This window comes from Odocoileus virginianus, chromosome X (assembly GCF_023699985.2).
Source record: "Odocoileus virginianus isolate 20LAN1187 ecotype Illinois chromosome X, Ovbor_1.2, whole genome shotgun sequence".
Lineage (NCBI taxonomy): Eukaryota > Metazoa > Chordata > Mammalia > Artiodactyla > Cervidae > Odocoileus > Odocoileus virginianus.
The window spans coordinates 54,476,541-54,503,131 of record NC_069708.1 but is presented as its reverse complement, the minus strand read 5'-3'; the positions used below and the strand labels follow the sequence as shown (position 1 = coordinate 54,503,131).

Here is a 26,591-nt window from a genome sequence, read left to right as displayed (position 1 = left end):
GAAATGACAACCCACTCCAGTATTCTTGTTTGGGAAATCTCATGGACAGAGGAGTCTAGCAGACTACAGTCATAAAGAGTTGGATATGACTGAGTACACACACACACACATACACCCAGGAAGATTTTTCATAGATATAGAGAAGCTTATTTTAAAGTTTGTGAGGAAATTCAAAGTAACTCTGATAGCTAAAACAATTTTGAAAAAGAATAAACTGAGAAGAATCACTCTACCTAATGATAAGATTTGTTATATAGATATAGCAAATTGAGACAGTGGGATATTAGAGGAATGAGAGACACAGGTCAGAGGAAACAAAGAAAGAACCCAGAAACAGACCAACACAAATATACCCAACTGATTTTTGACAAAGGTGTAAAAAATTTCAATAGAAGAATACCTTTTTTTAAAAATGGTGCTTGAACAATGGAACATCCACAGGCAAAAAGAAAAAAAAAAACCCTTCAATCTGAACCTGACATCAGATACAAAAATTAACTAAAAATGAAACATGGACTTAGGCATAAAATATAAAACTATAAAACTTTTAGTGGGAAAACATGAGGAAAATCTTTGAGACCTCAGTCTTGCTGAAAAGATCTAAGACCAAAAACCATAACATACATCACAACATACTGTGGAAAATCCTTAAAGAGATGGGAATACCAGACCACCTTGCCTGTCTCCTGAGAAGCCTGTATGTAGGTCAAGAAGCAACAGTTAGAAGTGGACATGGAAAAATGGAATGATTCAAAATTGGGAAATGAGTACATCAAGGCTGTATCCTGTCACCCTGCTTATTTAACTTATATGCAGTGTATCATGCAAAATGCCAGGCTGGACAAAGCACAAGCTTGAATCAAGATTGCCAGGAGAAATATCAATAACCTCAGATATGCAGATGATACCACTTTAATGGCAGAAAGCAAAGAGGAACTAAAGAGCCTCTTGATGAAGGTCAAAGAGGAGAGTGAAAAAGCTGGCTTAAAAGTCAACATTCAAAAAACTAAGATCATGGCATCTGGTTCCATCACTTCATGGCAAACAGATACGGAAAAAACGGAAACAGTGGCAGATTTTATTTTCTTGGGCTCCAAAATCACTGCTGATGGTGACTGCAGCCATGAATTTAAAAGACGTCTGATCCTCAGAAGAAAAGCTATGACAAATCTAGACAGAGACATCACTCTGCTGACAAATGTCCTAGACAGAGACATCACTCTGCCGACAAATGTCCAAATATCAAAGCTATGGTTTTTCCAGTAGTCATGTATGGATGTGAGAGCTGGACCATAAAGAAGGCTGAGCACTGAAGAATTGATGCTTTTGAACTGTGGTGCTGGAGAAGACTCTTGAGAGTTCCCTGGACTGCAAGGAGATCAAACCAGTTAATCCTAAAGGAAGTCAACCCTGAATATTCCATTGGAAGGACTGAAGTTAAAGCTGAAGCTCCAACCTGATGCAAAGAGCTGACTCATTGGAAAAGAAAAACCCTGATGCTGGGGAAGATTGAGGGCAGGAGGAGAAGGGGGAGACAGAGGATAAGATGGTTGGATATATCATCGACTCAACGGACATGAGTTTGAGCAAACTCTGGGAGAGAGCGAAGTACAGGGAAGACTGGTGTGCTGCAGTCCATGGGGTCGCAAAGAGCTGGACATGACTTAGTGACTAAACAACAAAGGAAAAAAACATTATTAATTGGATTTCACCAAAATTAAGAATTCTTGTGCTGTAATATAGCCCGTTAAGAGTATTAAAAGACAAGCAACAGATTTGGAGAAAATATCTGCAAACCACATGCCCAACAAATAATTGGTATCTAGAATATATAACAAATTCTCACAACTCAACAGTAAAAAACAAATGATACAATTAGAAAACGAGCAAAAGACATGAAGAGAATCTCACCAAAGAAGACATACAGATGGCAAAGTAGCACATGAACAGATGTTCAATATCATTACCTAATTAGAGTAATGCAAATAAAAACCACAATAAGCTATGATTATGTACTCATTAGAATGGGTAAAATATAAAATAGTAATACCAAATGTTAGCAAAGCTGTGGAAAATAGGATCTTCTATACAATACTGCTAGGAATGTAAAATAGTAAGGCTCTAGGAATCATTCTAGCAGTTTCTTATAAAACTAAACACGCATTTACCATAAGACCCCACAAGTAAACTCTTGAGCATCTATCTCAGAGAAATGAGAAGAAGCTGTGGTGCGTATACACAATGCAATATTACTCAGCTATAAAAAAGAACGCACTTGAGTCAGTTCTAATGAGGTAGATGAACCTAGAACCTATTATGCAAAGTGAAGTAAGTAAGGAGAAGAAAGACAAATATCATGTATTAATATATATATATATATATATATGAAATCTAGAAATATGGTGCAGATAAACCTATCTACAGGGAAGCAATGGAGATGCAGACATAGAGAACAGACTTTTAGACACAGTGAGGGAGAGAGAAGGGGGATGATTTAAGAAAGTAGCATTGAAACATATATATTACTATATGTAAAATAGACAGCCAGTGGGATTTTGCTGTATGACACAAGGAGCTCAAATCAGGTGCTCTGTGACAACCTAGAGGGGTGGGGTGGGGAGGGAGGGGGGAGAGAGGTTAAAGAGGGAGGGGACATATACATAGCTATGGTTGATTCATGTTGCTGTATGGCAGAAACCATCATAATATTGTAAAGTAATTACCCTCAGGGCTGGTGCACTGGGAAGACCCAGAGGGATGGGGTGGAGAGGGAGGTGGGAGGGGGGATCGGGATGCGGAATACATGTAAATCCATGGCTGATTCATGTCAATGTATGGCAAAAACCACTACAATATTGTAAAGTAATTAGCCTCCAACTAATAAAAATAAATGGAAAAAAATAAAAGATTAAAAAATCCTGTATATGAATAATCAGAGCAGCTTTATTGGTAATAGCAAAAGCAGGAAACAACCCAAATGTCCTTCAATTAGCAACTGGATAAATAAACTCTGGTACATCCATCCAGTAGAATACTACTCAGCAATAAAAAGGAACAAACTATTAATACAGTGACTAGGATGGACCTCCAAGGGCATTTCACTTAGTGAAAAAAGTCAATCCCCAAAGGTTACATATTATAGGATTCCATTTATATAAATGCCAAACTATAGAGATTGAGAAGAGATTAATTGTTGCCAGGGTGTAAGGATGGAGCTGGGGGCTGAGAATACAAAGGGGTAGCACAAGGGAGCACTTTTGAGATAACTGAAAGTGTTAGTCACTCAGTCCTATTTGACCCTTTGAGACTCGGGACTGTAGCCTGCCAGGCTCCTCTGCCATGAAATTCTCCAGACTGAAGTGGGTCGTCATTCCCTTCTCCAGGGGATCTTCCTGATCCAGGGATCTTACCCGGGTCTCCTACATTGCAGGCAAATTCTTTACCATCTGAGCCATCTGAGATAACTGAACAGTTTTATATATTGACTGTGGTGGGGATTGTACAAATCTAAACATGAGGTAAAATTGTATAGAGCTACATGCACACACAAAATCAAAAGTATGTAAAAAGTGATGACAACTGAATAAGGTCTATAATCTAATTAACAATATCGTACCAATATCAATTTCCTGGACTTGACATTTTACAGTTAAATAAGATACCATCATTGGGGAAACCTGATGACAAGCACATGGACCTCTAAGCACTATTTTACAACTTCCTGTGAGGCCATAATTATTTAAAAACAAAAAGGTTTTTTTAAAAAAGTTGTTGTGGGATTTCCAGAGTTTCAGAAAGTAGCCTTGGTGACTTTAATTATTAGAATCATTCCATGCTAGTTCCTTTTCATGCACAGCTAGAGTAGTTTAAAACTTCCTCTTCCTTCTGGAAAGTTTTGCAAACGTGTTCAAAGGAACTACACCAGTGCTTCTTTTTAAAAATTCTGCCAGCTTTTTTATAATATAGTTTAAAATGTGAACACAGTAAAAAGAGATCACTACTATTTTCTTGGACCCTAAAGACTTTCACATATGTAGGTTACAGATCTATTAATATTTACTATATTCAAAATAAAAACTGAAAATATCTAAAAATATTTATTAATTCATTAAAATAACAATAAATCCACTACATGTTAACATAAACAATATATTTTATTAAAATAACTATTTTGTAAAATAAAAAAATTATTTAGAAATGTTTTCTTTTTTGAAAAGCTCTGTAATGTTTGCCTTAATATAAGACAGCTAGACTCTCTTACTTGCTTCATCACTGTGATACGGTTGTGGTTACTTTGGTTGACATATATGAAGAAAATTCAACCTTATGGAGATATGTAGTGGGAAAAAGGAGGAGTTTCCAGGCCCTTTGAATGGATTTCAGGTGTCAGGTTTCTCCAGGGTCCTCAGACCATACTTGGAGAATCACTATGCTGGAGATACATACTGAAATATTTACAAAGGAAATGTTAGGATGTCTGAAATTTGTGTTAAAATACCTCAACACACACACACATCAATTCTCATTATATGGGGTAGTTGTGTCCAATAAAATTACCTTGAGCAGTGAACTAGCAAATACTGAGCCACTGCTCCTAGTGGACATACAGGGTGACATTCCTGCAAACCTGGTCACATTCTCATCAACCAATGAACATATAATCTTTTTATGCCACTTTATTTATTTAAATTGAAGGATAATTGCTTTACAGAATTTTGTGGTTTACTGTCAATCATGAACAAGAATTAGCCTTAGGTACACTTGTGTTTCTGTTTAAAGACATCTCATTTTATAGTTCTTAAAATAATGAATTATATATGCACTATTCCTTTTTCATAGTGAGAAGGGTCTAACATTTTCCTGACCTGAGTAACAAGATCTTAAATTTCTTTGGCTCTCAGCCTCAAAACAATGTTGTTTATTATGCTTTGTAAAGTTTGGTTGCCATCTTACAAATCCACAAATTTAGCTAGTTATCCATCTTTTCCATAGTTTCATTGCACACAACAGATAGTATTTTAGTGATTTCTGGATGGTGTCACATATAGGTCAGCAAATTTCCTCTTCCCTTTTCTGGATGTACCTTATTGTTAAATCAAGAAATTGAATTCACAGCCAACATCACTGTAACTCATGCCTGAAGGAAGCTTATCTAATACATGCATTTTTCTCTGTAAACCACATCACAGTCTTCTTATTATGTCAGCTTCTGAACTCTGTTCACTCCCTTACCTTCATTGAGGGATAGGGCATCCCAACTAATGTCTTCTTTCCTACCCTCAAGTTTTCCTATTACCTAATTTCAAGTTCCATGTTTTCACTCATGCAGTACCCTGGCCTCTCATTCTCTTGATTTTCTTGTCTGTCTCCAATGACTTTCTTCCATGTTCATACCCTGAACTTTGTGATCACCTAGAATTCTTTATCTTTGAAATAGTTTAGTCTACTTCTGTCTCTCCAGCTCATTCTCTCTCTTATTCACACTACACTAATTCTTCAACCTTATCAAGACCTCCTTGATCCCTTCATTTTTCTCCCAGTATGGCTTATCATTTTCCTTATTTTTTACTTTATAGCTTATAATCAATCACTTTAACCTCTCTGACCAATACTCTCACCAAACCTTGACCTAAGACATCAGCTCTGAATCCACGCAAGGACAGTCTTTTCTCTTTATGCCATGCCTTTAAGAACTGAGAGAATATATCAGGCTTTCCAGGTGGTTCAGTGATAAAGACTGTACCTGCCAACTCAGGAGACACAGGAGATTCGGGTTCAATTCCTGTAGGGAAGATCTCTCGGAGGAGGGCATGGCAATCCACTCCAGGATTCTTGCCTGGAGAATCCAATGGACAAAGGAACCTAGTGGGCTGCAGTGTGTATCCTTAAAGAAAATATCATAGGTACAATGATCTCTCACTTTTGTGGTTTTCAATCCAATAATGCATGGAAATCCACCAGGCACAAAATCCACCAAATTTTAGTCAGTTCCTGCTCTCACTTCTCAAAACAGTTCTTCCAAATCTTCATTACCATCCTCAAGCCCAATACCTATTTCTGCTCACAACATTCTCAGTAGACAGAATAAACTCTTAGTTAACAGGAAAAACAGAACTAAGGATGGAAATTCTAGTCACTTCCTGGTCCGGGTTAAGTGAATAAGCCAAAGAAAGTGCCGCAGTCATCAATGCTTGGGAGATCCATTACTGTCTAACTAACCTTCATATATTCTCTCAATTCCAGTAATAGGAAAGCCTGACATTTTTAAACATCCAGAAGAGGGCAGACATCTCTTATTTTAGAGACTGAAGTGCCCCACTACCCTTATGCCTAACATCAGCTCCTCTACTTGAGTTTTGAATCTCATCCCTTCCCTTCTCGAAATCTCACACATCAATCATCTCCCCTCTCTTCTGTATCTTCAACTTTCTCCATCTCCTAGCTCCCTCCACCAAAACATGTAAATATTCTCAAGTCTCTACCACCTTAAAAAAAATCTACCCACAATCTTATGAGACCTTCTAGCTGCCATCTGATCTTTCCCTTTCCAAGCTTACTGGAAGTATAACATGCATTTACAATCTCTATTATTTCAATGCCCAAGTGAAGTGAAGTGAAAGTCACTCAGTCATGGCTGGCTCTTTGAGACCCCATGGACTATACAGTCCATGGAATTCTTTAGGCCAGAATACTGGAGTGGGTAGCCATTTCCTTCTCCAGGGAATCTTCTCAACCCAGGGATCGAACCCAGATCTCCCCCATTGCAGGCTGATTTTTTACCAGCTGAGCCACAAGGGAAGCCCAAAAATACTGGAGTGGGTAGCTTATCCCTCCTCCAGTGGATCTTCCTGACCCAGGAATCGAACCAGGATCACCTGCATTGCAGGCAGATTCTTTACCAACTGAGCTATCAGGGATTCAATGTCCAATGTTCCAGTTATACACTGCTGTTTAATAAACCACCCCCAAACACAGGAATGAAAACAATAAGCATTCTTTTATTGTCATGATTGGGTGGATGAGAAATTTGAGCAAGTCTTACTGGACAATTTTCCCGCCCCATATGGCATCTACTAGACTCACCTAGTGATGTCCAGCTGGTGGCTAAGTTGATCTGGTGGAGCCAGGATGGTTTCCTTTATGTCTGGTGCCTTGGTAGAGATTTCTGGAACCCTGGGTGCAGCTAGGTTTCATGCTCTGTCCATGCTGTCTCACAATCTCTCCATGTGGTCTCTCTAACAGGGTGATGAAACTTCTTAAATGATTGCTCATAGCCCTAAAGACCAAAGTGAAAGTGGCAAGGTTCCTTATGACCTAACCTTGTAAGTCAAGCAGCATCACTTCTTGCATTCTATTAGTTAAACTTACATAGAGAGCTCACCAGATTCAAGACCAGGTGAATAGACAGGGGTATGATTACTGAGAGGAACTGTTAACAGGGAACATGGGATAAAGTCTACCACACTCTCACACTCCTCAAATTGCAATGTAACAATGCCCCATACTACTGAAACTGCGATCCCTGAGGTGAAGACCTCTTAGTTGTTAAATCCAATGCCTGCTTTTCAGTACTTGCTTTGTTTGCTTTTTCTGCTGAACTGGAATCTACTGACCACTAACTCATTCATGAAATTCTCCTCCCCTGTTTTTTGTATACCACCTTTTCTTGTGTGCCTTGAATTTTTCTGGTTGTTTCTTAGTCTCCTAAAGTGACTCATTTCTTATGGTTTTCCTTTAACTACTGGGCCTTGTTATCAATTGTTTTCTTACTCTGTTATCTGGTTATATCATCTACACCCATGGACTCATCTATCACTTAGCCACCAGAGATTCTGCATTATACATCTCCATCCCAGCTCTCTCTCCACTAACCCAGACTCATATGCACTCAGACTGAATGTCCCACAAGTTCCTCAAACTTGGCCATGAACTCACAGGGCAGTTTCCCAACAGTTCAAACTAAAAGAACTGAATAGAAATTTTGGCTCCTACTTATTGCAGGGGAAATTGAGTATAGAATCTGAGTTCTGTCAAGTTAACTACCTGCTAAAACAAAAAAATCAATACTCTTCCGAGGGACACAATGGAATCCAGATTCTCTACAACATGTCCTCCAAGAAATTCAAATGACTGAGCATATTGGAAACAGATAAATGTGACCCATACTGAAGAAAAAAAGGTAATCAATGAAAACCAGCCCCTAGAGATCTAGATGTTAGAATTAAGACAGAGGAGTTTTTAAGTAGATATTACACATATGTCCAAGGACAAACAGATTCAAGGGATTAGATCTGATAGACTACCTGAAGAACTATGGATGGAGGTTTGTAACACTGTATAGGAGGTGGTGATCAAAACCATCCCCAAGAAAAAGAAATGCAAAAATGCTAAATGGTTGTCAGAGGAGGCCTTTCAAATAGCTGAAAAAAAGAAGTGAAAGGCAAAGGCAAAAAGAAAAGATACATGGATCTGAATGCAGAATTCCAGAGAATAGCAGGGAGAGATAAGAAAGCCTTCTTAAATAAACAATGCAAAGAACTAGAGAAAAACAATAGAATGGGAAAGACTAGAGATCTGTTAAAGAAAATTAGAAATACAAAAGGAAAATTTCATGCAAAAATGGGCTCAATAAAGGACAGAAACCATATGGTCCTAAAAGAAGCAGAAGATATTAAGAAGAGGTGGCAAGAATATACAGAAAAACTACAAAAATGGTCTTAGTAACCCAGATAACCACGATGGTTTGATCACTCACCTAGAGCCAGACATCCTGGAGTGTGAAGACTTAGGATGCTTTTACTATGAGCAAAGCTAGTGGAAGTGATGTAATTCCAGCTGAGCTATTTCAAATCCTAAAAGATGCTGCTGTGAAAGTGCTGTGCTCAATATGCCAGCAAATTTGGAAAACTCAGCAGTGGCCACAGAACTGGAAAAGGTCAGTTTTCATTCCAACCCCAAAGAAGGGCAATGCCAAAGAATACTCAAACTACTGCATAACTGCACTCATTTCACATGATAGCAAGGTAATGCTCAAAATCCTTTAAGCTACACTTCAGCAGTACATGAACCAAGAATTTCCAGAGTACAAGCCAGATTTAGAAAAGGCAGAAGAACCAGAGATCAAATTGCCAACATCTGCTGGATCACAGAAAAAGCAAGGGAATTCCATAAAAACATATACTTCTACATCATTGATTATGCTAAAGCCTTTGACTCTGTGGATCACAACAAACTATGGAAAATTGTTAAAGAGATGTGAATACCAGACCACCTTACCTGCCTTCTGAGAAACCTGTATGGAGGCCAAGAAGCAACAGTTAGAACCAGACATGGAACAATGGACTGGTTTAAAATTGGAAAAGGAGTATGCCACGGCTGTATATCGTCACCCTGCTTATTTAATTTCTATGCAGAGGACATCATGCAAAATGCTGGACTGGTTGAAGCATAAGCTGGAATCAAGATTGTCGGGAGAAACATCAATAACCTCAGACATGCAGATGACACCACACTAATGGCAGAAAGTGAAGAGGAACTAAAGAGCCTCTTGATGAAGGTGAAAGAGAAGAGTAAAAAGCTGGCTTAAATCTCAACATTCAAAAAATGAAGATTATGGCATCTGGTCCCCTCATTTCATGGCAAATGGATGGGAAAAAAATCAGAACAGAGACAGACTATTTTCTTGGGCTCCAAAATCACTGAAGATGGTGACTGCAGCCATGAAATTAAAAGATGCTTGCTCTTTGGAAGAAAAACTATAAAAAACATAGACAGCATATTAAAAAGTAGAGACAAGACTCTGCTGACAAGGTCTGTATTGTCAAAGATATGGTTTTTCCAGTAGTCATGTATGGATGGAGATGGACCATATGGATGGAGTGCTGAAGAATTGATCCTTTTGACTTGTGGTTTTAGAGGACTCTTGAGAACCCCTTGGGCTGCAAGGAGACCAAACCAGTCAATCCTAAAAGAAATCAACCCTGAATATTCATTGGAAGGACTGATGCTGAAGCTGAAGCTCCAATACTTTGGCCACCTGATGTGAAGAGCTAACTCACTGGAAAAGACTCTGATGCTGGGAAACATTGAGGGCAGGAGGAGAAGGGAATGACAGAGGATGAGACTGTTGGATGGCATCACTGATTCAATGGACATGAGTTTGCACAAACTCTGGGAGATAGTGAAGTACAGGGAAGCTTGATGTGCTGCAGTTCATGGGGTCACAAAGTCAGTGACTGAAGAACAAAAGATATAGAGGAAAATATCCTCATAATGAACAGGGACATGTTACATTCCATCCAGGGTCAGTTCAGTTCAGTCGTGTCTCTTTGCGACCCCATGGACTACAGCACGCCAGGCTTCCCTGTCCATCACCAACCCTCAGAGCTTGCTCAAACTTATGTCCATGGAGTCAGTGATGTCATCCAACCAGTGGTTGGTGATGCCATCCATCCAGGTAGTGATGCCATCCATTTTAGGTAGAGATGATCAATATGCAGATATGGGCAACTGATTCAAGGTCTAGAAGAGACATAGCAAACCAGGCCAGAAGCTACAGTACCCACTGATATCACTTTAGTTCAGATTCTCATTGTTCCTCATGTAGACTATTAAAACAGCCTCATAAAGTATCCTCCTGCTTCTGGTTGCTATTTACTATGACCACCACCCCCAAACACACACATAGACCTTAAGCATATCTACACTGATTCGAGAGTTAACTTTTAGAACACAGCTTTAATCAGGATTTTACTGGTTGCAAGTTGACAGAAATACAGCTTTAACTTGAGCACAAGAGGGAATTTATCCGAAGTCTCACCTAATCATACTAAGGGCAAGAATGTAGACGGGTCTCAAGGGCAAGACCAGAGACTTGAATACCAATAGGAATTTACAGTTCATTCTGCATGCTGATTGCATTCTCTCAGACATACTTCCTCCTTGGAGTTGTAAAAGGGCCACCAACAGTTTCTGGCCACACATATACAAGCTGTCCCACAAAAGTGGGACACAGTATTTCCCCCCATTTAAACTGGTGAAGAGAAGGATTCAGATTGTTCTGATTTAGATCACATGCCTGTACATCAACCCAGCAGATCAACTGTGACTAGGGAGATGACAGGGTACTTGGATTGGAAGCCCAGACTAAAATGGGCATTGCTGGACAGGAGAAGAGCAGTACTCCCCTAAAACAGAGGGTTTTGCTTCCAAGGGAGGGGAAAGACCTTGGGCAAACAAAAATAATAAAGGCCTAACAGGTTTCCTGTGTTCTCTACCTCCACTGCTGGTTAACCCCATTCTCCTTGCAATCACTCATGGCAGAGTTCTGGAATTTCTCTTACAGCAGACTGCCAGTTGTCCCCAATATCTGTTCTTTCTTTCCCTCCACCCAGCATTTTGCTGCTTAGAGCATGAACATGATGGCTGGAGCTCTATCCTGTACCATGGAGACAAGTGCCACATTGTGGAGATGACTGGCCATTAAGCCTTTTAAGGTTTAATTAATTTTTTTCTTTAATGAAAGAGAAATGAATTTCTATCCTGTTTGTTGTTTAGTTGCTCAGTCATGTCCAACTCTTTGTAAGCCCACCAGGCTCCTCTGTCCATGAGATTTCCCAGTCAGGAATACTGGAGTATGTGCTGAAGGAAGAATAGTTCCTTCTCCAGGGGATCTTCCTGACCCAGCGATCAAACTCATGTCTCCTGTTTGGCAGGTAGATTCTTTACCAATGAGCCACCACAGAAACCTTCTACCCTGTTTAATACGTTCTTGTTTTTGGATGCCTGATAGCTCATAGCTGAACCTAATCCCAACCCCCTCGCTCCTCACATCTAATCAAGGCAAAACAATCTAGAAGTTAAGAGTGGCATGCAGTGAAACAGGTTAGAGTGGATTAGAACCAACCACCTGGACTTGAATCGAGGCTCTGTCATTTACCAGCTCTCTGACCACCTGCAAATTATTTTCTCTCTCTATCCCTCAGCTTCCTCAGGCGTAAAGTGAGGTCAACAATGTTATCTACCCCATAGATGGGTTGTGAGAATGATGTGAGATAATTCATATAAGCACTGAGAGTAGTGCCTAGCTCATAATAAGGGCTCAATGAGTGTTAGCTACCATCTTCAGTGCCTGCCAATTTTACCTGCTAAAGATCCTATTCCTCCACAACATCCTCTGCAGCATCCTGCCTCGGCCTGATCTTTCTGGAACACTCCACTCTGACCAGGTCACTCCTTTTTGAAACTTCTCGATGACTCTGCATTATCTACAGAATGAAGGCTTAACTCTATAGGTGGGTGACCAAGGCCCTTTTGGATGAGGGACCAACTGGCCTTTTGATGCCCACCACCTGCCACTCCTTCACGATTGACCACACTCTGGCCACAGCACTGAGCTGTCTTCTGTCACCACCTCTTTACCTACCTGAAGAGTGTCAACCACTTCCACTCCCTCTCTCCTGAACTTTTTCCTCTTTTGGCTCCTGTGGCACCACACACTCTCCTGATTTTCTTCCAATCTCCTTGGCTGTTCCTTTTTCATCCTTCTCATGGGCTTCTTATTCTCCACTCCCTTGGTAAGTGTCAGAGTTCCCTCCTGAGTCCACTCCCTGCATGTCTTCTCACCAGTGAGGGCATCCATCATCAGGCTTTCAAGCTCTACCTTCATGCTGTGTTCCCCTGATCTTTCCTGACCTCCGACCTGGGCTCTGGTCTCACACATTCTCCTGAAGATCACACAGACACAACTTAGCATCTCCAAAATGGAACTCATCTTCCATCCCAAACTTGGTCTCCTCTTTGCTCTGAATCTATCTGTGGCACCACCATCATCAAAGCCAGAAACACTCATTCTCTACATTTAACAAATTACCAAATACCACCAAACTCACATCCCCAGTAACTCTCCAGTTTGTCTTCTCATCTCCATACTCAGCACCATTGCTTTAGTCTGGCTCTCCAGCAAAAGTCCCTTCTCTGCCTCCAGTCTCACATGCCTTCAATCCAAATAATGACATGTGCCACCAAACTACAGTGATAGTCTTAACATGCTGCTGCCCTGCTTGAAACTCTTCACTGGTTCCCCCTGCCCACTCGGAAAAAATTATTCCTTTCCCCATAGTTGTTAAACACCTACTATGTACCAGGGGCTATGCTTGGTATTAAGAATACAATGTTGACTACAAACTGGTCCTTGCCTTCTGCCACTTATCTGGTATGACAGAAAAAAACACACATTAATACACACTAAGTCTTGTGATAGATATATTCACAGAGCATCATAGAAGCAAAAGACTGAGTTCCTTGAAGCAGAGACTTGTGTCTTTCTTATCTTTGCATGCCCAACAACTGGTACCAGGTCTGATTCAACAGAGAATTGTTTTTGAATACTCAACAGATTATCTCTTGATCCTCAGTTTCCCTCTATGTAAAATGGCTCATAGCTCACATATCAAATGAATTAAATGTATGAACTCTGTTGGAATCCTGATTTGAATTAACCAAATGCAGTTTTTAAAACGAGACATCTAGGTAAATTTGAACAGTAGGTATATATTTGATAATATTAGGGTATTATTTCTTGGGGGATTTAAAAGTGTTATAATGATACTGTGATGTTTAAATGCCCTTATTTTCTTAAGAGAAATGTAAGAAAGCATTTAAAAATGAAATTATGCAATGAAAAATTATCTGGGATTTGCCTGAAAATAATTCAGTGGTGTTGGGTGGGGGGTATCACAGAAATAAGACTGGCAGTGCCTATGTTAATAACTGCTGAAGCAAAATAAATGACAAAATAATCTCTCAGGGTTCTGTTGCCATTCAACAATGTGACTATTTACCATTTCTGATATAGTGCCCGCTGTTTCAAAAAAGGGTAGTTTTGCTTCTCCCCTTACTCTTTTAGTTTCATCCAGGGCAGAACAGGAGAAACAAGGCAGTGGTGTGGGAGTCAGAAGTCCAAAACGCAAAGAACTGGAAATATACTCAGCATTGTCTCTCTCTCTCCTCTCACCTGATAAAGACAGAGTAGCTTAAGCATCAGATGGCTCTCAAGTAGCCTTGGGTTTGGACATGAGTTTGAGCAAGCTCCAGGAGTTGGTGATGGACAGGGGAGTCTGGTGTGCTTCAGTCTATGCAGTCACAAACAATCGGACATGACTGAGTGACTGAACTGAACTGAGCCTTGGGTAAGAATGGCAGTGCTCCAAAACCAGCAGAACAAGAGGGAAGAAGTCATAGCTTGAGTTTCTGTGGAGAGGAGGGAAAAACTGCGTCAGATAGAAACATGAACTCTTGGCTGGAAAGGGCTCCTCTGCTGGTTGAATCCCTTTGTAGTAGTGCCACCTGGTGGCTCCATAGCATAGCTTTACCTAGTTCCAGGATGTGGTTGACTCTCATAGATCTGACTGCACTGAAAATTCTAGAAGGGAACAGCTCTTCTCAACCAAATGTTCCCTGAACTGCTCAGAGTTAAGCATAACATACCCTATCCCTCATGCACTGAAAAGTGCCTTGTATTCAATCTCGGTTACAGCACTTCTCGCTGTATTAGGATCGTTTACCAGTGGGCATTCATTCACCCAACAAATTTGTTTAAGGCATGGGAGACACAAAAGTGAACAAAACTAATTCAGTATTTAAACAGTTAAATGTGTAAACACAGAATTAAAAAACTCACCTTCCAGTCTTCCCTGGTGGTCCAGTGGTTAAAAATCCGCCTTGAAACACAGAGGACGCTGGTTCGATCTCTGATCAGGAAGATTCCACGTACCATGGGGCAACTAAGCCCCCACACTACAATTATTGAGACTGTGCTCTAGAGCTGTGGAGCCACAACTACTGAAGTCTTTGTGCCCTAGAGCCCGTGCTCTGCAACAAGAGAAGCCACTGCAATGAGAAGTCCATGCACCACAATGAAGAGTAGGCTCTGTACTCCAAAACTAGAAAAAACCCGTATGCAGCAAAGACCCAGTGCAACCAAAAGTAAATAAATAAATAAATTTAAAAATACTCACCTTTCCACCCACTATAAAATTAGCTTTAACATTTGTTGAACATTTACTATATGCCAGGAACTTAGCTAAGTCCCCTATATACACATCTAACTCTTACAGTAATTCTATGAGACAGATATTATCCCATGGAGGCACAGAAAGGTTAGGTAAATTGCCCAAGGTCATAGAGCTAGGAAATGTTAGGGGCTCAGATTCAAGCCTGACCTGGGGCCAGAGCCCATGCTTTAGTTAAAGAAAAATATGACTGGAGGGCTGCCCTGGTGGCTCAGTGGTAAAAAATCCATCTGCCAATGCAGAAGACATGAATTCCATCCCTGGGTTGAGAAGATCCCACATGCCATGGAGCAACTAAGCCTGTGTGTCACAACTATTGAGCCTGTGCTCTAGAGCCCATGAGCTGCAACTAGTGAGCCCAAGTGCTGCAACTACTGAAGGCAGAGCACTCTAGAGCCTGTGTTCTGCATGGAGAGAAGCCACCACAATGAGAAGCCAGTGCACTACAACCAGAGTAGCCCCCATTCGCCACAAGAGAAAGCCCGAACAGCAATGAAGATCCAGCATAGCCATAAATAAGTAAACAAACAAACAAACAAACAAACAAACACAATTTTAAAAATAACTACTGGGGATTTCTTGACGGTCCAGTGGTTAGGACTCTGAACTGTACTGCAGGGAGCACAGGTTCAATCCCTGGTTGGGGAACTAAGATATCGCATGCCACACAGTGTGGCCAAAAAAACCCCCCAAAGCCCCCCAAAATACTACTGGGCCTCCACCCTCCCCAATGCCTGCTTGATGATCAAATAAATAAAAACCTTGGACCTTTGAAACCCAAGGAGTTAGAAAAGCTCAGGTAGTAGAATCTACTCCTAAGAAGTTAAACAGATCCAAAACTTGATTCCATCACTCTGAATCTCATCTAGTTCCTAGGGGGTCTCTCTGTGGGATCCCTGCCTTTATTGCAGCCTTCCACTCCCTGCCCCCAAAGCGAGTATTTTCTGTTTAATGTTCTGTCTCTGAACATAAACAAAAAATATAATCCTTCTTAATGTAATGGAAACATGCTGGCATTTTCAATAATATGCTACCAAATTCTAAAGATGAACTGAACAGAAATAAACAAAGGAATTGCAGGAAGCATTTAAAAACAATTTCACTTCTGAAACTACCTACATGGTTTCCAGATTTGTGCATTTGGTATCTGGATTTGTTGCTGGACTCAGATGAGAAATCTGGGGACTTCTCTGGTGGTCCAGTGGCTGACTCCATGCTCCCAATGCAGAGTTCGATCCCTAGTCAGGCAACTAGATTCCATATGCCACAACTGAGAGTTCTCATTCCGAAACTAAAGCTCCTGCATGCTACAATCAAAAGATCCTTCATGCCACAATAAAGACTGAAGATCTTGAGTTTTGCAACTATTTATAAGACCGAGTGCAGCCAAATAAATATTTTTAAAAATCTGCCTGCCTTAGGGATATATGTACAACATGATGAATACAATTAATACTGCTGTATGTTACATATGAAAGTTGTTGAGAGTAAATCCTAAGTATTCTCATCACAAGGAAAATTTTTTTTTAATTTAATTCTGTACCTATATGAGATGATGAATGTTCACTAAACATTGTGATAATCACTTCATGATATACATAAATCATATCATACTGTTTATCTTAAACTTTATTGCAATTATATCTCAAAACTGTAAGAAAAAATATATTGCTGCCCTTTGCTGAGCAGTTGCTTTGCACAAGGCACTGTATTTTGCATTATTGATGCATTATCCCATTGAATCTTCTCACCAAACCTGTGAGGCAGGAAGGTATTCCTATGTCACAGATAAAGATAATAGGGCCAGAGAGATTAAATTGTCCAGGATCACATAGCTAATAAGCAGAAATCCTGGGACTTGAACTTAAGCAGTCTAACATCAGTAACTGAATTCCTAACCACTAGGACATACTGCCTCCCTCCTTATTTATTTATTTTTTTTATTATTGCCTAGTCTCTGGCTTTCCCCCAGGGATAAGCCTGAGGTATATTCCTACAGTGGCTCAGTGAGGGGAATTAATTAGATATTTCAGTTGGTTACATTAAATTTAACTGCTTTCCTACTCAACACACATTTTTTTCAACTAACCAACATGCACCAATTCTTACAGGATAAGATCAAACCCATGCCTCCTGCAGGAAGCCTTCCCTGATTTCTCCAGCCCACTACTCATTGGTTCATTCAATAAGCAATTGTTTCCCCCCCTTTAACATCATTCTCCCCCAAATTCCTTCTAAAGGAATGGTCCATGTCCAATAAACTTTCTGGAGAATATGGAGAACAGTAAAGAGGAATTGGTGGCTCATCTGTGGAGAAGTTTGGCTCAAATACACCTCCAAGTTTTTAGGTGCCTATGAGCATAGAATGAAATGACTTAGAAAAGATATGTTGGAGAAAAGACAACATTAGCTCCTCTGGCTACCCATAGTTTTCACCCACTGGCCTGCTCATGATCACAGCCCAGCCTCAGTCCAGAACAGACTTTGATTTCTCAAGACACAGGAAGAGGCCATCTTCAGCATTGTCATTGTTTGTCCAAATCTTGTCTACTGCTAAGAAGTTCTGACACAAACATTCACATAAGATTGTTGTTTTAGATAGAGATAGGGCTTTCCTGGTGGTTCACATGGTAAAGGATATGCCTGCAATGTAGGAGACCGAGGTTCAATCCCTGGGTCCGATCCCTGGGTCAGGATGATCCCTTGGAGAAAGAAATGCTAACCCACTCCAGAATTCTTGCCTGCGAAATCCCATGGACAGAGGAGCCTGGTGGGCTACAGTCCATGGGGTCACAAAGAGTCAGACATAACTGAGTGACTAACACTTCCTTAGATGGAGATCTGATTGTACCCTAAAGAGAATAAAAATCTATGAGTAGGAGCTTTCAGAATGGCATGGTAGGAACCTCTGGAAATCTACTTTTGCAAAACAGCAATGAGAACACTTGCAAAACGTGTTAAAATCAACGTTTTTAGAATTCTGGAAATGATTAAAAAGTTTGCAGACACCAATCTGAGGAGCATTTATTCAAGAAAACTACTGAGTGTGGGGAATTCTGGTGGTTAGGACTCTGTGCTTTCACTGCTGAGCGTGCTGGTTCAAACCCTGGTCAGGGAACTAAGATCCCTCAAGCTGTGAGGTGTGGCTAAAAGAAAGAAAGAAAGAAAACTACTGAGTCTTGTTAAGAACACTGATCTTTGAGGCCTTTTAACTTGCCCTATTTCAATCCCCCTCTCTCTTGACCAGTGGTAATCTTGAAAATCAGCAGTCTCACACCCATGGTAAAAGGCCATGAAAGCCAGTAGCCTAACAGTCACTGGTGGGGGCAGAGTGAGTGAAGTGAAGTGAAGTCGCTTAGTCATGTCAGACTCTTTGCGACCCCAAGGACTGTAACCTACCAGGCTCCTCCATCCATGGGATTTTCCAGGCAAGAATACTGAAGTGGTTTGCCATTTCCTTCTCGAGGGGATCTTCCTGACCCAGGGATCAAACCTAGGTCTCCTGCATTGCAGGCAGATGCTTTACTGTCTCAAAACAACCTGAAAAACTACCATCCTCAGAGCACTATCACTATTTGATCTGTCAGCTCCCAATGAAAAAGCCTCCTTCCCATGACTTGCAGTTATTTAACATGACTCAGCAGGACGTGAGATAGTGTGAAAAGCCCCATCTACGGCGGCATTTGCCAAACAGTTTCAGTGGTAATTGTTTAACATCACAGCTGCCTAAACCATGATACCTGTTAGGATAAATGTGCTAAGTCACTTCACTTGTGTTAGACTCTGCAACACTATGGACCATAGCCCACCAGGCTACTCTGTCCAGGGGGTTATCCAGGCAAGAACACTGGAATGGGCTGCCATGCCCTCCTCCAGGGAATCTTCCTGACCCAGGGATTGAACCCATGTCTCTTATGCCTGCTGCATTAGCAGGCATGTTCTTTTCACCAGCACCACCTGGTGGAAAAATAAGAGACTGATCAAAAAACTTAAGATTTGGGGAATGAGATATCTAAAAAGGTCTTTGAAAAGCCACAATACATTCTTAAGGATCTAAAAGTCACACATGTCAAGGGCTGTGTACCTGCCCAAGAAAGACATAGAAGGCTCCCATCTCTCACCTCTGGCTAAACTTGAGTCTGTGAAAACAAGAAGTGAAAGCTAAGACAGAATTGTGAACTGCTTACGAGAGCACTGGGGGGATTCCCTGGTGGCTCAGATGGTAAAGACTCTGCCTGCAAAGGATACTTGTGTTTAATCACTGGGTTGGACGAGTAGCAACACACTCCAGTACTCTTGCCTAGAGAGTCCCATGGATAGAGGAGCCTAGTGGACTATAGTCCACAGGGTCACAAAGAGTCAGACATGACTGAGTAATTAACACTTTCACTTTCACTTTACCAGAGCACTAAGAGTGTACCACAATACATGCAGAGCTGGTTTGTAGTAAGTGGGAGGGTTATTGGTTCAAGACACTGTAGAAAAACTTTCACCAATTTTTAGCTGACAGCTAAGCTACAAGCTTAGTGATGTACCTGGGCAAGACTTCAGTGGCCACACACAAAAGGAAAAACAGAATTTACAGAATTCAGTTCAGTCACTCAGTCATATCTGACTCCTTATGACCCCATGGACTGCAGCACATCAGGTTTCCTTGTCCATCACTGACTCCTGGAGCTTAGTCAAACTCATGTCCATCAAGTCAGTGATGCCATCCAACCATCTCATCCTCTGTCCAACCCCTTGTCCTCCTGCCTTCAATCTTTCCCAGGATCAGGGTCTTTTCAAATGGATCAGTTCTTTGCATCAGGTGGCCAAAGTACTAGAGTTTCAGCTTCAGCATCAGTCATTCCAATGAATATTCAGGACTGATTTCCTTTGGGATAGACTGGTTGGATCTCTTTGCAGTCCAAGGGACTCTCAAGAGTCTTCTCCAACACCACAGTTCAAAAGCATCAATTTTTCGGCACTCAGCTTTCTTTATAGTCCAACTCACATCCATACATGACTACTGGAAAAACCATAGCTTTGACTAGATGGATCTTTGTTGGCAAAGTAATGTCTCTACTTTTTAATATCCTGTCTAGGATGACAACAGCTTTTCTTCCAAGGAACAGCATCTTTCAATTTCATGGCTGCAGTCACTATCTGCAGTGATTTTGGAGCCCCCAAAAATAAAGTCTGGCACTATTTCCCCATCTATTTCCCATGAAGTAATGGGACCAGATGCCATGATCTTAGTTTTCTGAATGTTGAGCTTTAAGCCAACTTTTTCACTCTCCTCTTTCACTTTCATCAAGAGGCTTTTTAGTTCCTCTTCACTTTCTGCCATAAGGGTGGTGTCATCTGCATATCTGAGGTTATTGATATTTCTCCCAGCTATCTTGATTCCAGCTTGTGCCTCCTGAAGCCCAGCATTTCTCATGATGTACTCTGCATATAAGTTAAATAAGCAGGGTGACAATACACAGCCTTGACGTACTCCTTTTCCTATTTGGAACCAGTCTGTTGTTCCATGTCCAGTTCTAACTGTTGATTCCTGACCTGCATACAGGTTTCTCAAGAGGCAGGTCAGGTTGTCTGGTATGCCCATCTCTTTCAGAATTTTCCACAGTTCTTTGTGATCCACACAGTCAAAGGCTTTGGCATAGTCAATAAAGCAGAAATAGATGTTTTTCTGGAACTCTCTTGCTTTTTCGATGATCCAGCAGATGCTGGCAATTTGACCTCTGGTTCCTCTGCCTTTTCTAAAACCAGCTTGAACATCTGGAAGTTCACGGTTCACATATTGTTGAAGCCTGTCTTGGAGAATTTTGAGCATTATTTTACTAGTGTGTGAGGTGAGTGCAACTGTGCAGTAGTCAACATTTTTTGGCATTGCCTTTCTTTGGGTTTGGAATGAAAACTGACTTTTTCCAGTTCTGTGGCCACTGCTGAATTTTCCCAATTTGCTGGCATATTGAGAGCATAACTTTCATAGCACCATCTTTTAGGATTTGAAATAGCTCAGTTGGAATTCCATCACCTCCACTAGCTTTGTTTGTAGTGATGCTTCCTAAGGCCCACTTGACTTCACATTCCAGGATGTCTGGCTCTAGGTGAGTGATCACACCATCGTGATTATCTAGGTCATGAAGATCTTTCTTGCACAGTTCTTCTGTGTATTCTTGCCACCTCTTCTTAATATCTTCTGCTTCTGTTAGGTCCATGCCATTTCTGTCCTTTATTGAGCCCGTCTTTGCATGAAATGTTCCCTTGGTATCTCTAATTTTCTTGAAGAGATCTCTAGTCTTTCCTATTCTATTGTTTTCCTCTCTTTCTTTGCACTGATCACTGAGGAAGGCTTTCTTATCTCTCCTTGCTGTTCTCTGGAACTCTGCATTCAAATGGGTATATCTTTCCTTTTCTCCTTTGCTTTTCGCTTCTGTTCTTTTCACAGCTATTTGTAAGGCCTCCTCAGACAGTCATTTTGCTTTCTTGCATTTATTTTTCTTGGGGATGGTCTTGATCCCTGTCTCCTGTACAATGTCATGAACCTCTGTCCATAATTCATCAGGCACTCTGTCTATCAGATCTAGTCCCTTAAATCCATTTGTCACTTCCACTGTATAATCATAAGGGATTTGATTTAGGTCATCCCAATAAAGAGGCAAATTATTTTAAAAAGACCCAAACAGAAATTCTGGAGTTTAAATATATAATAAATATTTATTGGAGGAGTCTAATGGCAGATTTGAGCTGGCAGGAAAAAGAATCATCAAAATTGAAGACAGGTCAATTGAGATTGATCAGAGTGAGGAACAGAAAGAAAAAAGAGTGATGAAAAATTCACAGAGCTTCAGAGACCTAAGAGCATACCAACATACACATAATGAGTCCCAGAAGGAGAGAAAGAGAAAGGGACAGAAAATATATTTGAAGAAAACATGCCTGAAGTTCTCCAAAATTGATGAAAAACATTAATCTATACATCTGTGAAGCTCAACAAATTCCAAGATAAACTCAGAGAAAATCACACCTAGACACATCATAAAACCAGAAACAAGACAAGGATTTCCATCCTTGCCACTTCTATTTCACATTGTGTTGGAGGTTCTAGCCAGGGCAATGCAGGGTGAAAAAGATATAAAAAACATCTATGTTGGAAAAGAAGAATTATTTATAGGTGGCATGATCACATAAAACATAAAATCTAAAGGAATCACAAAAATATAATTATAACTAATAAAATCAGCAAGCTTTCAGGTCAACATACAAAAATCAACTGTACTAACAATGAACACTCCAAACAGGAAATTAATAAAACAATTCTATTTATAATAGCATAAAAATTACTTAGGAACTAATTTAACAAAGGGGCTTCCCTGGTAGTTCAGCTGGTAAGGAATCCGCCTGCAATGCAAGAGACCCCAGTTTGATTCCTGGGTTGGCAAGATCTGCTGTAGAAGGGATAAGCTACCCATTTCACTATTTTTGAGCTTCCCTGGTGGCTCAGCTGGTCCATGGACTGTATCATCCATGGGGTCGCAAAGAGCTGGACATGACTTGACTTTCACTTTCAACTTAACAAAAGATGTGCAAGACTTGTATATGTATGAAAATATGAAAGGGAAAGTCGGTCAGTCATGCCTGACTCTTTGTGACCCCAAATATAAAGAAACCTGTACCCATTGATCAGAAGACTTAATATTTTTAATATGGCAATACTCCATAAATTTTTCTACAGATTCACTGCAACCCCTATCAAAATTCTAGCTATCTTGCAGAAACTGATGAGATGATCCTAAAATCACATGAAAATTCAAAGGGTCCAGAACAACCAAAGCAATCTTGGAAAAATAAAAAGAAGAAGACTCACAGTTCATGATTTAAAAAAATACCCCAAAACTATACTAATTAAGACTGGTACTGGGGGAGGTTAAACAGAGAGATCAGAGAAATAGAACTGAGAGTCCAGAAATAAACTCAGACTTTTACAGCGATTGATTTTCAACAAGGGTGCCAAGACCACTCAACAAGAAAGAATAGCCTTTTCAACAGATGGTGCTGGAACAACTAGATATTAACATGTAAAAGAATGAAGTTGGACTCCCACTTCATGTTGTACGTAAAAAAGTAACTCCAAATTGATGAAAGGCCTAAATGTAAGACATTAAATTATAAAACTAGAGGAAAACACAGGTGTCAATCTTCCCAATCTTAGATTAGGCAGCTGTGTCTTGAATAGATCCAAAATTACGAGTAATGGCTTGAAACTGAGATTTGTTTTTAGTAAAAGATTAAAACTCCTAAAAATACCCTTAGATAGAATTTCTTAATTCTTTAGGTCTGTTCAGCATTTTTTGCTTCTCTAACATCTATCTGCCTGCAGTGCAGGAGACCTGGGTTCGAACCCTGAGTGGGGAAGATCCCTTGGAGAAGGAAATGATAGCACACTCCAGTATTCTTGCCTGGAAAATCCCATGGACAGGACAGCCTGTGGGCTACAGTCCATGGGGTCACAAAGAGTTGGACACGACTGAGCTACACAACACTTTCACTTTCAACACTTACTTATTACATGTGGGGTGCCACTTACATCTTCCCTTAAGCTCCTGATGGCACATACACACAAAGTCTGTTTTAATAACTTTAATAATAATAATAATAATGACAGATATAACACCTAACATTTAAACAGCACTTACTGTTTAAATATGGATGAATCTATAGATTATCATACTAAGTGAAATACATCAGAAAGACAAATATCATATGATATCACTAATATGTGGAATCTAAAAAAAATGATACAAACGAACTTATTTCAGAACAGAAAGAGGGGAATTCCCTGGCGGTCTAGTGGTGAGGACTCTGTGTTTCCACTGCAGGGGGCACAGGTTTGATCCCTAGTCAGGGAACTAAGGTCCTGTATGCCACGCAGTGTGGCCAAAACAAAATAAACAAACAACTCAAAACAAAACCGATTCACAGACTTCAAAAACGTACTTATGGTTACCAGAGGAGAAAAGTGGGGGAGGGATAAATTAGGAGTTTGGCATTAACATATACACACTACTATATATAAAATAGATAATCAACAAGGACTTACTGTATAGCACAGGGAACCCTACTCAATATTCTGTAATAATCTATATGGGAAAAGAATCTGAAAAAGAATATATATATATATATATATATATATATATATATATATAGAGAGAGAGAGAGAGAGAGAGAGAGAGAGAGATAAAACTGAATCACTTTGCTGTACACCCAAAACCAACACAACACTGCAAATCAACTATACTCTAATATTTAAAAATAAATAAATAGTACTTATTGTTTGCCAGGTACCATCCTAAGTGCTTCACCTATATTAACTCTGCAAATCCCTTTAACACATCTCTATTTCACAGATAAGAAAACTATAGCAGACAGGTTGAATAACTTGCCCAGAGTCACCAAAGCCTACAGAGCATGGAGCCCAAACTGCAACACAGGCAGTCTTCCCCCAGAGGCTGTGCTATTCATCTGAGCAAGCGCCCTTAACTCCTCAGATGGAGGGCTCTTATAAACCATGTGGCTTTGGTCTAGACTGAGGCCAAAGTGTGTTTTCTAGTCCTACTCCCTCTGCCCTGGATTTTAGTCACTTTAAAATTTTATTTTAGTTAATTCATTTATTTGGCTGTTCCGGCTCTTAGCTGTGGCACACAGGATCTTTAGTTGTGGCATGTGAACTCTTGGTTGTGGCATGTGGGATATATTAATAGTTTTCTGTCCAGGGATCAAACCCAGGCCCTCTGCATTGGGAGTATGGCGTCTTAGCCACTGGACCACCAGGGAAATCCCTGCCTTAGATTTTAAATCTTAGAAACTGTACTTTCAGGTATCACAGACAAGGAGATGATTTTCCTATATAAATTTGTACAAAATCACTTCCACCCTGGGGGTGAGAATTAAGAAGAGGATTGGAATAGAGCTAAGGAAAAGATACCTTTTTCAGAACACAATAAGCAAAGACAAGGAGGAAGAAATCAGATTGGGAGGGAACAGCAGAGGCTTTTCTTTAGTGAGATTTGAGGTAGGAGGTACCAGGATGATGACCACAGGCCAGCGAGTACAGGGGACTAAAAGGTATGTGATTTTATCCATCCTGTTTCTTGTCTTTCAGCCACACCTATGGCCTCCATTACCTGGGGTCATCTCTACTGAGACAGTAGGATCTCTTGGGCAACTCTAGACTCCAGCCACATTGTCCCACTGGGATGTCCCCAGCAAGGCCAATAAAAGGCAGCCATTAGTGGTGAGCTATGCTTTTTTTTTCTTTTAAAGAAATACTTACTTTTCAAAGAAGGTTTTTACATAAAATGAAGACATTTTCTGCCCAGTAACACATATTTTTATTTTATCAGAACACTGACGAAAGAGTTCAGTGGGAGCTGTCTGACGGTCTTTAGAATTGCTACCAGGGAAAGATAAGTGACACAAGAGAGCAGTGGAAAAATACCAGTGCAGGAAAAGCTGGATTTTTGGGGCTTTCTATTTCTTCTTTCCTGCATCAGAACAACACATGAGATACGAACTTGTGATAAGTAAACAATACCTACGCCCCCTAAGGTCATTGTACATCATCCCTGTACCTGAATGCCTATTTACCCCAATCACTTATTATTTCAGTAAATGTTTTTTGAGTGTGCACTACGTGCCAGGCACTGTTCTACGCAGTGGGGATGCAGTAATGAATGAAACAGATACAAAGGTTTATGCTCATGAAGCATACTACTTCATCCCTCTTTTCCCCTCCCCTCTTTTCCTTCTTCATCTAGTAGAGAACATCAAGCTGTGAATTAGGAAACCTGGGTTCTGGCCCTAGCTCTGCTACAAATTAGATGTAAGATCTCCATTAGCATGTCCAGGCTCAGGTGTCCTCTCTGCAGTCCCTAAAGGTGGACAGAACATCCATCTTGGAGTTGTGGGGAACTCCTAAATCAATCTAATATAGATTCTGTTTTCCAGGGGCTCACAGACTAGTAGGAAGGTCAGACACAGTTCCAGATAACTATAATGCCAAACTGAAGGTGACAGAAAAGTGAAACAGGGAAAGGTGACCAAGAGAACATGAGATCTAGGTTTCCAAACAAGTGGCACTGTCTGACTTGGGCCTTTAGTATTACAAAAGATTGGGGTATGTGTGAACAGATAGGGGTAGTTTTCAAGGAAGAATGTACAGAGGGAGTAAGCAGAACAAGTAGTAGTAAATGGATGATCAAGGTTCCAGTAAGGGCGTTCAGTGTGGCTGGAACACACTGAAAGAGTCAAACACCAAATTCACATGCATTTTTACAAGGAACCAAGAGACTGAGACATTCTGCTCTCGACCCATAACCATGAGGTCAGTTGATGGTTTTACTCAACATTTACAACCAATATAATTGAGGGCTCACCAATTACACAATTCCAACAAAATACTAGGACTTCTAACTTACAGATTAAATGACTTACACAGTGGGTATAAAATAGAGACAAATATGGAAGCTT

General features: G+C 40.4%; 1 long non-coding RNA gene across 8 annotated transcripts in view; it reads right to left on the bottom strand.

Moving 5' to 3' along the window:
- Positions 1-4,135: 4,135 nt before the first annotated feature.
- LOC110133705 (uncharacterized) overlaps positions 4,136-26,591 on the bottom strand; it is a 30,975-nt gene continuing 8,519 nt past the window's right edge. For 3 of the 8 annotated variants that reach the window (XR_011485757.1, XR_011485752.1, XR_011485756.1), the window contains exons 2-5: positions 14,681-14,871; positions 14,015-14,250; positions 7,084-7,276; positions 4,136-5,884 (exon numbers count right to left, since the gene is read on the bottom strand). This is a non-coding gene — a long non-coding RNA (uncharacterized lncRNA). Of the gene's footprint in view, positions 5,885-7,083; positions 7,277-14,014; positions 14,251-14,680; positions 19,731-26,591 lie in introns of those variants that run through there. The other 5 variants (XR_011485754.1, XR_011485753.1, XR_011485755.1 and 2 more) reach the window with 4 other exon arrangements.